This window comes from Barbus barbus (assembly GCF_936440315.1).
Source record: "Barbus barbus genome assembly, chromosome: 34".
NCBI lineage: Eukaryota > Metazoa > Chordata > Actinopteri > Cypriniformes > Cyprinidae > Barbus > Barbus barbus.
Window position 1 is genome coordinate 9,706,812 of NC_136762.1, and position 18,602 is coordinate 9,725,413.

The window sequence follows — 18,602 nt, forward strand, 5'->3', positions numbered from 1 at the left end:
ATAGGAGACAACACTAGTGGGCTCTTCTCTTTCAGGACTTCCTTCTCAAATCTCCTGGAGCAGAGCCAATGGGCCCCTGACATCACGGCCATACAACAACTCGAAAGGAGAGACGCCTGTGGAAGCCTGAGGGACTTCCCGATATGCAAATAGAAGATACGGCAACCACTACTCCCAGACTCGACCGGTCTCACTGACAAACTTTCGTAGCATCGGTTTTAAAGTCTGGTTAAATTGTTCGGTCAACCCATCTGTTTGGGGATGATAGGGGGTAGTACACAATCTCTTAATTCCCAAGAGCTGGTAGACCTGTTTCAACAAAGTAGACATGAAATTTGTGCCTTGGTCAGTTAGAATTTCTGCGGGAAATCCGACCATGGAAAATAACTGGACCAAGGAAGTAGCTACAGGTTTTGCTTTCACAGATCTTAATGGAAATACCTCTGGGTATCTGGTAGCATAGTCGGTTATCACAAACATGAAACGATTCCCGGAGCAACTCCTCTCCACAGGACCAACGACATCCATTCCAAGTCTCTTAAATGGAGTACCAATAATAGGAAGTGGTTGCAGTGGTGCTCTTAACGGACGTCTGAGGGAATCCTTTTGACAAACATGACAGCTCTTACAAAATTCGGCCACATCTACGTTCAAACCAGGCCAGAAAAAACACTTTTTGATTCTTGCAGTAGTCTTATTTTTCCCTAGGTGGCCAGCCCAAGGAATAGTGTGACTCAGATGTAACACCATCTCTCGAACACACTGCGGAACCACCAGTTGTTTCTGTGCCCCAATCTCTCGATAGAGTAGCCCCCTCGTTATCACAAACCTGGCTGTACTGTCATTTAGAGGCCTCTCCCTTACCTCTGCAGCTCTAGTAAAGTACTCCGCGAGACTATCATCTTCCTGCTGCATCTGAATGATGTTAGTAGGCATCTGGAAGTTGTGAAGTGAAGTGAAGTGACATTCAGCCAAGTATGGTGACCCATACTCGGAATTCGTGCTCTGCATTTAATCCATCCAACGTGCACACACACAGCAGTGAACACACACACACCGTGAACATACACCCGGAGCAGTGGGCAGCCATTTTATGCTGCAGCGCCCGGGGAGCAGTTGGGGGTTCGGTGCCTTGCTCAAGGGCACCTCAGTCGTGGTATCGAGGGTGGAGAGAGCGCTGTACATTCACTCCCCCCACCTACAATCCCTGCCGGCCGGAGACTCGAACCCGCAACCTTTGGATCACAAGTCCAACTCTCTAACCATTAGGCCACGACTTCCCCAAAGTTCACGACTTCCCCAAGTTCACAGGTAAGTTCGAGGTCATATTTTCAGGCACCATATGAGCAGCATATTTGACCTTTTCCTGTCCCTTTTCTCTTCTAGTCTTTCTCCTCTTCGGCGCTCCGGCCCCAATCTCTACATTGAAGAAAGGTAAAGTACTCAATGTGTGTTCAGTCTCCTCTGACTGGTTCGTCTTTGCTCTGGTCACCACCATATGGCCCTGCTCCGTCAGGTGCAACAACTCCAGCAATACTGGTATATCTCGACTCAGAATCACAGGGAAAGACAAGTTATCAGACACCCCAACCTCCACCAGATAAGTCTGATCTTCTATCTTGACATAAACGTTGGCAGTAGGTAACAATCTTTCATCCCCGTGCACACAGCAAATAGGCAGTTTGTTCACTGTGCTGATCAAAGAGGGTGATATAAACTTTCTTCTTACCAGAGTCTGGTCACTGCCGGTGTCAAAGCAGTCAATTTCTCGCCATTTATCTCCACATTTGTAGTTCTCAAAGAACTTGGGGGTTTGGTTAAGTCCCTCCTTGGCACCAAACATAGCTGTGCAAGCTGAGCTGATACCTTTGGACAATTCGGTTTAGTGTGCCCTTCTTGACCACACAGATAACATATAGGAGGTCGTTTAGGAGCAAAATTTAATTTGGCTGTAGCAGGTTTTCCCATATAGGGCTTACCAGACCCCTCCACCTTCCTTTGCTGAAAGTGAGGCATGTCAGGGGAACGACGATCATTGACCGGTTTCCAAGCCCACAGCTTATTCGTTCCTCTGGCGGCAACGAACACGTCCGCCAAAGATGCTTCTTCCGCTGCTGTTCTGGGATCTCTTTCACGAACCCAAACCTGGAGTTCGGGGGACAACATTCTAAGATATTGCTCTAGAATGAGGATTTCACTCACCTCCTCCACCGTTTTGCTCTTAGGCTGGATCCACTTTCCAAAGAGTTTTTTGAGCTGACTATAAAGCTCCTTCGGGCTCTCTGCTGGATCTACCGTCATGGAACGGAACTTTTGTCAGTATATTTCAGCGTTGACATCGTATTTCTTTAAAATGGCGTACTTCACTTTGTCATAGTCAGTAGACTCGTTCAGATCCATATTGACATAAGCTGCTCTTGCTTTACCAGTCAGCAAAGGAATTAAATGCCAAACCCAATCAGTTTTAGTCCACCTACAAGCAACCGCAATCCTTTCAAAAGTAACAAGGAAATGCTCCACGTCATCAGTGTCACTCAGCTTCTCCAATCGAGGTATCTGAGATAATGGCGGACCTATATTGTCCTCAACCCGATTACCACCTTGCTGATGGACTGAAGCCTCAGTGTGTCCGTCAGAATCTGAAGGATCCATATCGGGCCTTCCCCAGGCCTCCCGGCTTACATCAGGTATGTGAGGATTAGGAGAGGTGCATGCATGGACCTCCAATTGCAAAAGACCGAACTGGTGCTGGAGAGCTTTAAACCGCCACTCCTGATCTGCCTGCTCTTGCTTTCTTGCTGTCTCCCGGCCGTCCGTCCTGGCCATATGGGCTCGCAACAGATTTGCTAACTCGGTCACAGAAATTTCCCTGTCTCCAGCCCCCTTCCGCACCTTCTGCCACGACCTGGTCCTCCTCACCCCTTTCTTCCTCTTCTTGTAAGGGTGGCGCTTTAGGCATACCTTTCTTTAAGGCATGACTCATAATAACAGAAAAAAAACACTGGCACAAGGCACAAAAAAACCAACAAAAAAACAAACCAGCTTAGTGTCCTTGACTCACTAAAAACATCCCACTGCTGCCACCATCTGTGAGGGACCAAGAAGTCAGGAATAAGGAACACAAGCTTTTTACTAGAAAATGGGTCTTTATTTGAACCCAAACAAACAAATAACTTTACAAACTCATAAATCATACAACAAAAGAAACCAACCAACAAACAAAAAGAAAATGAAGTCAAACCATATAGGACGGAAACAAACCAAACTAAAAACTGACTTCACAAATGAACAAAGCAACAGCTTATAAAGGGAAAGATGGGCCCATTACAAATGAAGAGGGAAAGCAACAAACTTTACATTCAACATATAACATTAAATAAATGTTTAATAAAACTTGAAATCAAAGAGAAATACCTTAAATCAAGATAAAGAAAAACAAAATGTAATTATATCATAAATGTACAACTAAATAAATCAATTGATAAAGAAATCAACTTTCTCTCCTTCCCTGGACAACCCCAGTGAATGGTATGTCCGGGCAGAACCACTAATGCTTAAATTCTCTGTTCCTGCCCAGATTCCAAATTCCATCACGCCAGGATACGGCTGCAGCGGACCATGTCTGAAGATCGCCACACATCACCGGTAAACTTAAACTCAAAATAGACACAAATGTAAGTAGCAGATAAAACGCAACTAATTTGTGTGCACTCCAAATCAGCAACGATGTATATAAGATGGGTTAAATGTAAACATATGGAAACCTAACAATAAAGTACTAATGAATATTGTTTGTTTCATGTGGTTATTAAACTAAAACCAAAATAAATGCACATGACAAAGGAAATTTAAATAAAAGTTGATCTTAAACGACTGAACATATCCTTCATATAGATGTGTGTGTGCGTGTGTGTGTGTGTGTGTGTGTGTGTGTGCGAATACATGCAGGTGGATACGTGTGCTGTGTGTGAGAGAGGATACATCCACATTACCACTCATGTGCGGCCACCACTCAGGCCGCCACATTTCCCCCCTCTTCAGAAATTTCACCATTAGAGCGGGAGATATAATCAGCGGTAACGTTGACTTTACCAGCCACATGTTGAATCTTGAATCTAAAGGGCTGTAGGGCGAGATACCATCTCGTAATCCTCCCATTAGAATCCTTCATTTTCTCCAGCCACTGCAATGCTTTGTGATCAGTCTCCAGGGTAAATTCCCAGCCTAGTAGATAATATCGCAAGGAATCCAAGGCCCACTTTGTCTAAACACTCCTTTTCTACCGTCAAATAGCGTACCTTTCTTTTACATCAGTTTACGACTGATGTAAGCCACTGGCCGTCGGCTCTCTGGTGGTAGATGTGTGTGTGTGTGTGTGTGTGTGTGTGTGCAAATACATGCAGGTGGATACATGTGCTGTGTGTGAGAGAGGATACATCCACATTACCACTCTTGTGCGGCCACCACTCAGGCCATCACAGTGCTGTATCAAGGCATATTAAATGCAAAGTTGTCTGGAAGGAAGAATTTGGGTAGGAAAAGGTGCACAAGCAACAGGGATGACCGCAAGCTTGAGAATACTGTCAAGCAAAGCTGATTCAAACACTTGGGAGAGCTTCACACGAAGCTGGAGTCAGTGCATCAAGAGTCACCATGCTCAGACGTCTTTAGGAAAAGGGCTACCAAGCCACTTCTGAACCAGAGACAACATCAGAAGTGTCTTATCTGGGCTGTGGAGAAAAAGAACTGGACTGTTGCTCAGTGGTCCAAAGTCCTCTTTTCAGATGAAAGTAAATTTTGCATTTCATTTGGAAATCAAGGTCCCAGAGTCTGGAGGAAGAGTGGAGAGGCACAGAATCCATGTTGCTTGAAGTCTAGTGAGAAGTTTCCACAGTCAGTGATGATTTGGGCTGCCATGTCATCTGCTGGTGTTGGTCCACTGTGTTTTCTGAAGTCCACAGCCAACGCAGCCATCTACCAGGAAATTTTAGAGCACTTCATGCTTCCTTCTGCTGACAAGCTTTATGGAGATGCTGATTTCATTTTCCAGCAGGACTTGGCACCTGCCCACACTGCCAAAGGTACCAAAAGCTTGTTCAGTGACCATGGTGTTACTGTGCTTCATTGCCCAGCAAACTCGCCTGACCTGAACCCCATAGAGAATCTTGGTTGAACTTACACAGCTGGCGAAGGAAATACAGCCTCTGCTGGACCTTTTTTTAAACAATAGTCAATGTGATTGTCCCATTTCAGGTCCTGAGGGATGGTGGTGACCAGGAACCTTAATGACTCTACTGCAGCCACAGTGCTGTTCATGATGGTGAGTTGGAGGAGTACAGGGGGGTTCCTCCTGAAGTCCACAATCATCTCGACTGTTTTGAGCGTGTTGAGCTCTAGGTTATAACTGCACCAGACAGCCAGCTCTTTAACCTCCTGTCTGTAAGCAGACTCTCTGTCCTTATATGCAAACTTCAGGAGCTTGATATTGGTGTTTTTAGAGGTGCAGTCATTTATGTACAGGGACAAGAGCAGTAGGGAGAGCACACATCCCTGGGGGGCACCAGTGTTGATTGTGAGAGTTCTGGATGTGTGTTGGTCTGTCAAGGTGTTGCAGGATGGAATGCAGTCCCATGTTGCTGGATCCTCTTCTGTATGCAAACTGAAGAGGATCCAGCAAGGGTCCAGTGATGTCCTTCAGGTAGGCCAGGACCAGTCTCTCAAATGACTTCATGACCACAGACGTGAGAGCGACAGGTCTGTAATTATTAAGTCCAGTGGTCTGTTTTTTTTGGTGTATGTATGGTATGTAGGTTTTCTCTACAAGAACACGATAACAACAAGCTGAAATAAATAGGGGCCAAGGTGATTATTTTTAACAAACCGGTCTATGTTACAGGAAAATATTGTCTCATTTTAGTTAATTTAGTTCATTTTTGTTAAATTTGGTATTTCATTATGCACTCATAGATTTTTCAAGCCTCAACACAAACACTAACATACACACAAACACTCACACAGGCACACTAACACTCCCACAAACACAAACATAGCCTACAGCAAAAACACAAACACACATGCAAATGCAAACATGCATGCACACACACACACACAAAAATACATGCAAACATGTACACAAACACTTATGCAAACAGACATGTGCAAGCACAAGCATTAGAGCCCTGCATTTCGGCCCGGACCCGACGGGCCCCGACTTTTTTACGCCTCTAGGGCCGGGCTTCGGGTCAATTTCCACGTCATAGTTCAGAGGCGGGCCGGGCATCGGGCCTGTTTTGGGTTTCTCCTTATTTTATATTGTAGACGTCTATTGATTAGTGATGAAAAAAATGGCCGTGCTGGTGTAAACAACACAAGACCGTGCCGTGACTGAGAGCAGCTCGATGGATGAAGTTGCTGATCCTGACTCGCCATCTCCTCATTAGTTTTTCATAAGAGTTTTTGTTTTCGATTTTTTTATTTCGTTAAGTAATAATTTAAAGCTTTCTATAGATATATTTATCATGTCTGTGAGGCATGTATTCGCACAGCTTCGGTTCATTTTTGTGAAGCGCTCCTGTTCAAGATGGCAGAAAGCACATCATGTTTGTTTTCTTTGTTTTATAAAAGAACTACCTTTTGTTGGTATTGCGATTGCACACAAATACAAGTAGACCCTTTACAGGTCCAAATGATGTATTACTCTTACCTTTATCAAAAAAATAAATGACGGCGTAGGCTATTTTAATTTGTTTCCACTGAAAAAAATCCAAAGCAGGTGCCTCCATGTCCTGCAGAGCGCGCTTTAGCTTCCACTCTCTGCACAAACTTAGATATAGGCTAGCACACATTATTATTATAGCGCAGGTTTAACATTTAAACATTGTTATATACTTGAACTGTTTTAGTATAGCTATAGATTTTATTTTAGGCAAGTCGTGATGATATGAGAAGGCTAAATTGATCAAACATAGGCTATGATCAGCTCATGCAGCTGACTGCTTGGTCGTTACTTTAAAAAACAAAAACTTATAGGCTATTTAACGAACAAACATGCTCCAAACGTTTTTCTAAATTAACTTAATAAAAAAAACGAAATATAATCATTTTGCCATTACACACTAAACTGAACTATTTTAATAGCTGAAACAGTAGTATAAACTCTTTTAGGAGAAGGGGGAAAAAAAAGATGGGCTCGGGTCAGACTTGGGCCGGTAATTCTGATAAGCTGTCAGACGTGGGCCGGGCTAGGGCCTGAGCATCTCAGGCCAGGGCCGGGCTAGGGCCTAAATTTGAGGCCCGTGCAGGGCTCTAACAAGCATACACACAAACACTCACAGACAAACACAAACATACATGCAAACATTTTTCTGTTTTCATCATCTTTAAAGTGAAAAACTCTGTTCTAATGTTAAACTTTTACAGTACATTTACATTTAGTCCTTTAGCAGACACTTTTATCCAAAGCGACTAACAAATGAGGACAAATGAAGCAATCAAAATCAACAAAAGAGCAATGATATGCAAGTGCTATAACAAGTCTCAGTAAGCTTAAAGGTCCCATGACATGCTGTTTTTTGGATGCTTTTATATAGGCCTAAGTGGTCCCTAGTACTGTATCTGAAGTCTTGTTCCCGAAATTCAGCCTTGGTGCAGAATTTCAGCCACTACGAGCCAGTCCCAAAATGAGCTTTCCTTAGGACGAGCCATTGCTGTGTCTGTAGCTTTAAATGCTAATGATGAGGAGAGAGGCGGGGCAAGGTGGAGGGTGGGTGTGTGTTGCCACGGTACCATGAGCTAATGTTGACAGTGGATGTATGGCGATGGCTGGTAGACACGCAGTCCTTCAAGCTTTTCAGTTTGACCCAGAATCTGATCCGGATGGAGAAGCACCGGATGAAGAAGTTGCAACTCAGCGGCTACAGCAGGACGTCTCCGAATGGTTAGTTTAAAATATTGTGTCTGGATACGGTCAGTGTTTCTCACACATTGACTTTACCTGGGCGGACCGCAACAATATCCACCACCCGCTGCCATCAGCTGCCGCGTCTCACACACACAAGTGCGACTTTACCACAATATTTAGTAACTTTCCGACCCTTTAGGCAGCTTTTTTTCCCATAACGGGTACATACTAACAAACCTAGCGACTTAAAAAAAAAACCTTATCATTCAGTTGGAAGATGTCTCCAGTACTGCCCCGCGAGCGCGAGGTCTCTCTCCTGGCGCAGTGTCCTCTCTCGGCGTCTGTTCTGAGCAGCGAGCGGCAGAGAAGCAACGCTTTCAGTTTGCCTTAAAGCAGCAGACTCATCAATAAATCATTTAAAAAACAGCGTTTCCAAGCACTTGTCTCTTACTGACTGTTTGGTCTTTTAAATATGAACATAATTTGTCTGTTAATATGCGCAATTTATTACTCAGACACAAAACAGTGCTTTGCTTGTTTGCAAGAGACGCCGCCTTTGCCACTCGCTCCCGGCCCCAAGAGGGGAGCGCGTGCGGCCACCGGACTCCGCCCCTTCCCTGGACCCTTCGCTTCTGAACACTACCTTCCTGCACCAGTGTTAATTTCGTTGACGAAGACGACGACGAAAAATATTCGTCAACAAACCTTTTTTTCTGTGACTAAGACGAGACGTTGACGAGCTAAAACTAATATCTGATGATAAAAACTATGACGAAATTTATGCGCGTCTTCATTAACAAGACGAGACGGGACTAAAATGTTATTTGAGGACTACCGGACATTCAAAATACATCCTATAGGCTAAGTTAACTGTCTTGTCTTTCAAAATGTGCGTCTCTGTCATTGGATAAGGTGCGTTTGCATATCTAGTCTCAGTATGGCAGCCGCATTGGACGGATAACCTACCAAAACGCGAATTATAGCGATCTGAAACAATGGCCTCAGCACCTGAGGGTTAGGGAGTGGGTGACCAGACATCCCGTTTTTCCCGGGAGTCACAATTCATTGTCGATTAACTTAAAGTCAGTGAAGGTGCGATAGGCGGAAACGCGCTGATAGAAGTGCTCTCTCTCGCGCGCGCGCTCCACTTCTTCAGTTCTCATACAGCGCGCGATCAGTTCTCAGTGCTCAAATACACACACAGCAGTCCACATGTCTCTCATGTAGAGTATCTCACGGAAATACAGTCCGTTATGGTTTAAGGTTTAAGTGAGCTTAAACAGGTGGGTGAAAACTGAATGTATGTCAGTAGGCTATTACATGCATACCTTCCGTCTTAAATGGACAGCATTCCTAATTATCTGTCATAAATGTTAACCAACAAAAGATGTTAAATAAATGTAGGCTATACTTGTTAAGTAAACCTACTGTATCTGAAAAATGAGTTTAATTTATATCTCTACCAAAAAATGAAAATTTATTCCAGTTTTTCCAAATTCAATCCTTGATTCAAATTTCTCATAACTAAGCTTAATTGATTTGGTCTAAAGAGAGAAGAATTAATTACTATTTTGTTTGAATACTACATATAAAATAGCTACCAAAATAAATGTTGGTAACTGCAGTTTGACTAAAAGTAATGACTAAAAGTTGACAAAAATGCAATGACTTGAACCCCTTGATTAAAACTAGACTAAAACTATGAAAGACTCAAATGACTAAAATGTGACTAAGACTATTAAGCATTTTTGTCTCAAGATAAAGACTAAGACTAAATCAAAAATGCCTGCCAAAATTAACACTGTCCTGCACAAGCCCCGCAGCACAAGGAGGACACCAGATTCCCCGTTTATTTGGACACTTTTCCCCCTTTGAACACTTTATTTGACCTTTTATTGTTTAATAAAAACCTCTCCGAGGCTTGACACCACACCCACTGTGTCTGTCGTTTGCTCCTCCCGCCACAGATGTGAGTGAGTGCAGGTACAACTGAAGGAGAAATGGCTTGAATGAGATAAAGTAAAGTAAAGTAAAAGTAAAGATGAGATGGAATAGGATCAAGCGGACAAGTAGTTGGATGATTAGAAAGGATGAGTTTGGAGACTTCTGCCTCAAGAGAGTGAAGAGAAGGATGTGAACGAGTGTTTATTTGCTGGTAAATTGAGCTTGACAGATTGTGGTGTGGAAAATTGTGCACTGATGGTTTTCATTTTATTAATGAAGAATGTGGCAAAGTAATCAGCTGTTAGAGCTGATGAAGGAGGGGGAGGAGGAGGACAAAGGAGGGAGAGCATGCGAGAGTTAGACGAATTGTTATTTTGTTATGATAGTATGTTCTTTTAGCAGTGGAGACATTAGCAGAGAAGACAGAGAGGAGTGACTGATCCACGTTAAGGTCAGTAGGATTTTTTTATTTGCGCCACACCCTTTCAGCAGCCCTGAGCTTTGAACGATGTTCGTGGAGAACATCAGACAGCCAAGGGGCAGAAGGGGTGGTAAGGGCTGGCCTGGAAGACAAGGGGCAGACAGTGTCTAAACAAGATGTAAGAGTGGAGTAGAAAGTATCAGTAGCACTGTTAGCATTAAGATATGCTAACTGTTTAGGGGACGAAGCGAAGATGAAACCATAGCAGATAGCCGGGAGGGTAAGAGTGAGCATAGGTTACGTCGAAAGATGACATTTAGAGGGGTATGTGTTGTGTGAGGAACCATGTTGAGGTTAAGAGTGAGGAGGAAGTGATCCAAGGTGTGCAGTGGAGTAACCTGTCCATGATCAGTGGAGCAGTGTCGTGTGGAAATAAGGTCCAGTTGGTTGCCTGATTAGTGAGTTGCCATAGTTAACATTCTATTGAGATCACAAGAGGCAAGCAGAGTGTGGAAGTCTGCAGCCTGAGGTTTATCTAGGTGGATGTTGAAGCATAACTAGAGGAGTACCATCCTCAGAAAAAGTTGAGAGCAGCACATCTACTTCATCCAAGAAGTTACCTTGTGGCCCTGGGGGTCGATAAACAACTACAAAATGGATTTTAAAAGGGTGGGTAATTGTGACTGAATGTGATTCAAAGGAGCTGTTAATACCCAGAGAAGGTAAAGGAATAAATTTCCAATCATTAGAGATAAGCAGACCAGTACCTCCACCTCTTCCAGTCAGAAGGGGAGTGTGGAAAAATGAGAAATTATTGGAGAGTGCTGCAGGACTAGCGGTGTCCTCTGGTTTGATCCAAGTCTCCGTCAGGGCCATGAGGTTTAGCCTTGAATGACTAGTAATAGATGTAATGAAATCTGCTTTGTTTACTGCAGACTGACAATTTCAGAGACCAATAGAAAAAGAAAGTAGAGTATTAGCAGACATAGGCAAAGTGCACAGGTTGTTAGGATTGCGCTGCCTATAGTGTGTGATGTGTGTTTTGCGAGTGGTAGTAATAGTAGGGATATGGAAACACATAGCAAGAGTTGGTCATAAAAACTGAAACAGAAGTGAAGCAAGGTGTAGGAACAGGATGAATCAAAAGGAATACATATGTCCCTTGCCGGTGTCCCTGCACGTTTATGGTTGATGGTCTTTACACTCTCCGGACTTCACACAATGAGGCCTTAAGACGAGGGCTGCCGCGACCACTGCCGCGGTATACTAACCTTTTTTATACCCGTCTGACAAAATGGAAATTGAATTCAGCTGAACACACTTTACTGTTTATCACAACAAAGGGCTAAGCAAGTGCACGACACTGACAAGGTATGTGATACAGTACGAGACCAAACGCAACTTCAGCAAAAATAGGGAGAATGCTTTCGTCGATTAAGAATTGACCTTGATTAATTAAAAACATATGGTGGCTGAGAGAGCTCAAAACGCTGCAAATGAAAAAACACATGCAAATTAAGAAAACATCTTCACCAGTTTGACAACACACGTGCTGCAAATACTCACAACACAACCAAATACAGAAACACACTGCAAATCCTCACAACACAACCAAATACACACTCTAAACCCGAATAAGTTTAATTTACTTAAAAAGCTTGAGGAAACTGGTTGCCCTAAAAAAAAAACATTATTGTGAACTTAAAAGTTCAGTTCATTTAACTTAAAATGTTTTGTATAATCAATTAATTTGCAGTTATTATATCTAGTATATTTAAGTTAAAAAGTTAAATCTTCCTAACAGAGGAAGAAACAGATCGACAAAGACATAAACAAGTCAGTTAGATAATGCTGTTGTCAAACACTCAAGGTCATATGCTGCATTCACACGATGTCATAGCTCTCAGAAAATGACAGGTTTACAGACAGTAATTATGGGTTCTACAAGGATTTAAATGCTTTTCCCAAGTAGGAATCTTGTAATTATGGTAATAATTGCAATAGGGTGGTGGGGGTATGGAATGTTTATGATGGGTCATCATCATGGGAAGAATGCACTTAAATGCACCTGTTTACTGTAAAAAGAGCTGGCCTTTGAAGTACCATTCTGGCTGATGTCAGGCTTGTCATTGACAACTTTTCTGTGAAGAGCAAACATTAAAGTTACAGTCTTTATAAGGGCATCTGACTTAAGGGTTTACATTTAATTGTGCAGTGTGCCAGTCAATAAAGTGATCAGATTCTCAGAACAGGTCTCAGTTAACCCACATGACGGCAGATCTGGAGTTTTGGTGTGAAGGATGGCTAAGTGTAAATGTTTTGAGCATTAAGTGATTTATTTATATGTATATACCCAGTGTGAACAAGGAAATTGTTCCGTTCTTATATGACTTCCATTTTTGAACATAGAGACGCGGTTTCACAGACAGGGCTAAGCTTAAACCAGGTCTAGGCCTTAGTTAAAAAAGGATATTTAAATAGCTTTTATAAAAATGCCTTAAAACTTTACTGGTGTCAGTCCTTGTCTTGTGTTTCCCCTCCTCTCGTGTCTCTATTTGGCCATCCTCGTTCCTGTTGATTAGTTAATTAGTAGTTCATGTGTCCCCAGCCCTGCGTTTGATTAGACCTCACCTGTTTCTGTTCTTCCTCGTTAATTTCCCTGTGTTTATAAGCCCTGTGTTTCCTAGCCCCTGTGTCCGGTCTTAACGTCATTGATGTTCGTCTCTCCCCAAGCTCCTCGTCTCATTGTGTGTGTCATCAATAAACGGATTATTGGTACTCCTACGTCTCCTTGCTCCTTGTGTCCCGAGAGGGAACGTGACAGAAGACCGGACCTAAACAACTTAAGTAAGCGGCGCTTCTCCTCCCTCGTGTTTTTTTTTCCGTTTTTGAAAGTTTTTTGTTTGCTCCTTTTTTCCCGCTCCCTCCACGGCGATGGAGTTTACCGCCCGCCTCGGCGCCCTCGTTTTGCGGGACCTCCCCTTCGTGGAGTACGCGGAGGAGTTCTGCGGGCTGGCCAGAAAGGCGGAGCTGCACGACGCCGTCATCCTCCAGCTCTTCCGGCTCGGGGCCTGTCACCACCGCCCCATGAACCTCCCAGACACCACGGGATTAACCTGGAGAGGAGGGATTTGCCGGTGTCTGGGAGACGTCCGGGCCCGAGCCAGTGTCAGCCCGTCCTCGTCAGCGGCTTCCCCGACCCTGCCGCCGCTCGCGCTTCCAGAGCGCCCCCACGAACTCGCGCGTCCAGAGCGCCCTCCAGTGCCTGCTCCTCGCAGGTGGATTCCTGCGTCTCCGCTGGTCCCGCCCAGCTCTCCTGCGTCTCCGCTGGTCCCGCCCAGCTCTCCTGCGTCTCCGCTGGTCCCGTCCAGCTCAGCTCCTCCCGAGCGCCCCCAAGTGCCGGCTCCACGCACGTGCCCTCCCGTGCCGGCTCCACGCACGTGCCCTCCCGTGCCATGGCTTCCCGAATCCCCTGATCCGCCCTGGAGGCTTCCCGTGTCTCCTCCCTGTCCTGGCTCTGCTCCAGCCTCCAGGGCGCCCGAGTCCCCAGATCCGCCATGTCCGCCCGAGTCTCCTGTCCCGCCATGGCCTCCCGAATCCCTGGATCCGCCATGGCCATCCAAGCTCCCAGATCCGCCATGGACTCCCGAGTCTCCAGTCCCGCCATGGACTCCCGAGTCTCCAGTCCCGCCATGGACTCCCGAGTCTCCAGTCCCGCCATGGACTCCCGAGTCTCCAGTCCCGCCATGGACTCCCGAGTCTCCTGTCCCGCCATGGCTCCCCGAGTCTCCTGTCCCGCCATGGCTCCCCAGCACCACTACTCAAAATACAAGCTTGCTTTGCTCTAATGTTTATAAAATCTAATGTAAACATATGGCTTCAAAGTAAATCTAAAATTCTTGCAAACTGCTATTCCTTGAATCAAGAGCTCTCTCTTTTATGATGTATATAAAAAAACTTGCATAGTGCACATTTAAATACTAAATAAAGACATATGGGCAGAAATTGCCAATAACTGATTTGCATGCCCAGGGTGAGGGAGCATCTATGTCGTTTTATTTTCCAGATCTTTGAACACATGAAGTTAATTTTCAATTACATGAAAGATCTGTAATTCACATGTATTTTATAAAATTAAATAGCTGTTACATTTAAATGGTTTCAGTTTCAGAATCTGGCAGAAAATGTTGCTGTTTTTGGTCTTTTAACTACAGGTGGTCCATTCTGTTTTCTGAAGTCAACTCTGTTACAATCAATGTCAACTCTGTTTGTTTAGAGTTTTGCTTTAAAAATGATAATATGTTTTATTGTTAACAATTTGATCAGAAGCTAATCAGCCTAAACAGTAATACTACTATTACTACATGAAATTTTAAAGAATTTAATTCATTTTTAAAACTATGTTTAGAGAAAATGCACACCATGTTGGCAACTTTTCAGAATCAGAATGAGCTTTATTGGCCAAGCATGTTTACACATACAAGGAATTTGTTGTAGTGACAGAAGCTCCACAGTGCAACAGGAAGACGGCAACAGGACAGGACACAGATAATAAAAGAATAACAACAAATAACCAAATAGGCAATGTACAAAGGAGCAAAAACACAATATATAATATAGACAACTATGTATGTACAAGTCAAGTATGTGCAAATTAGAAATGAGAAAATAGAAATAAAATAAGTGAGTGTGGTGAATGGATAGTGTATTGTAGTTGTGTGTTCCACGTTTATTGTTGAGTGTTCATGAGATGGAACGCCTGAGGGAAGAAACTGTTCCTGTGTCTGGTCGTTCTGGTGCACAGAGCTCTGTAGCGTCGACCAGACGGTAACAGTTCAAAGAGGGAGCGGCTTTGGAGCGGCTTCAAAAACAGACCAATCAGTAAGAGAGAAACAGGCTTGTAAATCCCGCTCTGTTTCATTAGTCCATCTTTTAACAGTTCTTAATACAGGCATTGCAGATTTAAGTTTCTGCCTGTAGGACGGGATAAGATGAACCAAACAGTGATCAGAGAGTCCTAAAGCTGCTCGTGGAACAGAGTGATATGCGTCCTTTATTGTTGTGTAACAGTGATCCAATATATTACTGTCTCTGGTGGGACATGTAACATGCTGTCTGTAGTTTGGCAGTTCGCGGGAGAGATTTCCTTTATTAAAGTCCCCGAGAATGATTAAAACAGAGTCCTGGTGTTGTTGCTCACTCTCTGTGATCAGATCAGCGAGTTTCTGTAAAGCTGTGCTCATGTGCGCTTGCGGTGGAATGTAAATACTCACGAGAATGAACGAGCAGGACTCCCGCGGCGAGTAGAACGGCTTGCAGTTAATGAAGAGCGCTTCTAGATCTGAACAGCACATCCTCTTTAACACTGTCTATACACCACCTCTCATTGATGTAAAAGCACGTCCCTCCGCCGCGCAATTTCCCCGTTGATTCCATGTCCCGATCTGCTCTGATCAGCTGGTAATTAGGCAGATGAATTGCGCTGTCTGGAATGTCGCCATTCAGCCTGGTTAGAAAAAACCTTTTTGTCCAGGAGAGCAGAAGGAGTTCATCCGTTTTGTTGTGGAGAGAGCAGAGATTCGATAGATGGATGCTAGGCAACGCCAATCCACTGGCTCGCTTCCCCCGCCTGCGCCTCCTGTAGCGTTTGACCAGAGCTACGGCTCCGCCAACTACAATGTCCAGCAAAACGTCTGAAAAATTAAATTCCGGTAAAAGATTTTGTGGTGTGTTCTGCCGAATGTTCAGCAGGTCATCCCTGGTAAAACTGATCGTATTTGAAAAACAAAAAACAGGAAAAACAAACAAAAACAATACGAACACTGAAGAGCAACGCACAATTCAATTCGATAATGAAATGCCTTTAACTGAAAATTGAATGTTTAATCTTATTATTATACATTACTGACACTCTGTCCTCCAATTTGATACTGTTAAGTGCTTTGACAAAATCTGAATTGTTAAAAGTCTAAATAAAGGTAAGGTGACTTGACTTGACTTGACAATAGCTGCCATCAGCAGCGCCATTTTAGCAGACATGTTAATCTTCAATTAAACGTGTTGATATGTTTACTCTAAAACAAAAAGTCTATATATTTTTAGGTTTATAGTTGAATTAATGGATTAATAGACAGATGTTCTTCTAGGGAGGACAGGGTTTTAAATTGCGTTACATTTAACTGTATAGGTTTGACCCAATTTGTCTACAGCAGAGTTGACACATTTTTCTGTTAGTACATTGATTTTCAGAATAAATATTTAAAATCTTACAAGTTTAAGATCAGCAAATATAGAAAATATTAAATTTAAAGTGTGTTCTATGAAAAAAAAAAAAATCCTATTTTTTTGTTTTCTTTCTAAGCTTAAAATGTACCCGCAATTCTGGAATGAGTCAAATGTGAAGATAACACAAAAAACATTGTTCTGTCATATTACAAAAATATGATCACATTAAAAAAAAATTATTTGAAGGACATAATTCACAATCTAACAAATTGTTTGAAACCAACATAAAACAATCACTGCTACATGAAACCTCCAGGACATTGGACTGAAACCCTGAAACTGAGACCCTGAAACTTAGTCCTGTGTGACAACTAGCCCAACTCGGGTTATTCAGTGAAGGGTTACACTGCAATACCAAGAACAGGAACTGTGGAAACACATGCTCTCATTTATTTTAAATGCAGAACTTATGTTTATGTTATGAAAGTATGCTCATTGTGGTTGGTTATTTAAAACATTTTCTTTATAGCCTACCTAATAGAAAGAATAAAAACCATTATGTAATCGATAAAACAACATAGAACTTCCCGTATGATCATTTTGTTTTACACTTCAGGGCAGAGCCTGGAAACATGTGCAAGCATGCGTAACATCATTCAAGATAATGATATTCTGGAAATAACATTTACAATTCATAAAAATGAAGACAAGTTACTCATTGAAACTTGCTTTCAGTCTGCTGTAACTCATGGCCATGCCAACGTGACCAACAAACTACAAAATATTTGGTAACACTTTATTTAAGCATGCATATTACTAGAATATTAACCATTTATTAGTACTAATTCAGCACACATGCCTTATTCTACAGGACCTTATTCTACATCCCTAATCCTACCCAATGCCTAAACTTAACAACTACCTTACTAACTAGTAATAAGCAGCAAATTAGGTGCTGAGAACCAGTTGTCTTGTTGTCTGCACGCCGATTCACTACACTGTCCAGATGGTGACCCACAATCCCCTGATTTCACCTGGAGACACCAGTGAAAGTGTTCATTGTTTAAGAAGGAAAAGGCCCAGCAGCATCAAAGTCATTCTTACGGCGTGTTTGTGTGTGTATGTGCTCACATGAAGAATTCCCCACTCATTAACATTTGTGAGCTTTCAAGATATTAAACCAAAAAGTCAACCACATACATCTCATTATAAGACATTATAGCCCATTCTCCTGACCTTATAACAAAAAGCGGGTCTGTAAGACTGCTTTTGTCATGGTGTGTAGGCTGATAGGTGACAGAATGCTGTTTTGTTGATAAAATACTCAAACTCTCCAAAAATGTAATAAACAATAACTGAGTAATAGTAGTCATTGTTTATGAATCCCTGGCATCTTCACACTGTGGCTTTATACTGTGCAATTGTATGTTATGTTATCATAGCTGTTGTTTTTGGCATTCACAAGTCAATACACCACTAGCTAAAAAATGTCTGACGTTAGATCTTCACTGAGCTGTCTTACATCTATCACAAATTCCATGGTAAACGAATCCAACTGTGTTGGAATTTTCTGTTTTGTTTATGAAAATAATACTCATATTCCGTGATTTCTATGACACATCATGGTAACATGTTTAAATAGAAAAATGTTTAAAGTAAGATGCATATACCACAGTTGTCCTGATCAAAGAATTTCATGGAAACAAAGTTACTTGAAAGAGGTGTAAACCCTTATAATGAGCTAAACTTTCTGGAAAATCAGTTTGTATACTCTTCCATGATCACATTTAGACATCTTGATTAGATCTCCGTGTTCATGTTTATTTGGAGCAACATGTTTCTTGCATTGACACCTTAACAAAACCTGGCGAGGTTACAAGAATGCTGCATAAAAAACATTCTAAGTTGCTTTTGTTTTGTTTATGTGAATGGAAAAAGTAATTTCTACAATACAGCACACTTTTATGTCCCTATCTATTTTTAAAGAAATCATATTAGATTTCTTTTATCATGCCAGAATTTAAAAAAAAGGGGTTGTTTTTTTCTTTACAGATCCATCAATTCTTTAAAGATTTTCCTCTAATATAATCAAACAAAACAAAAAAAAAGTTT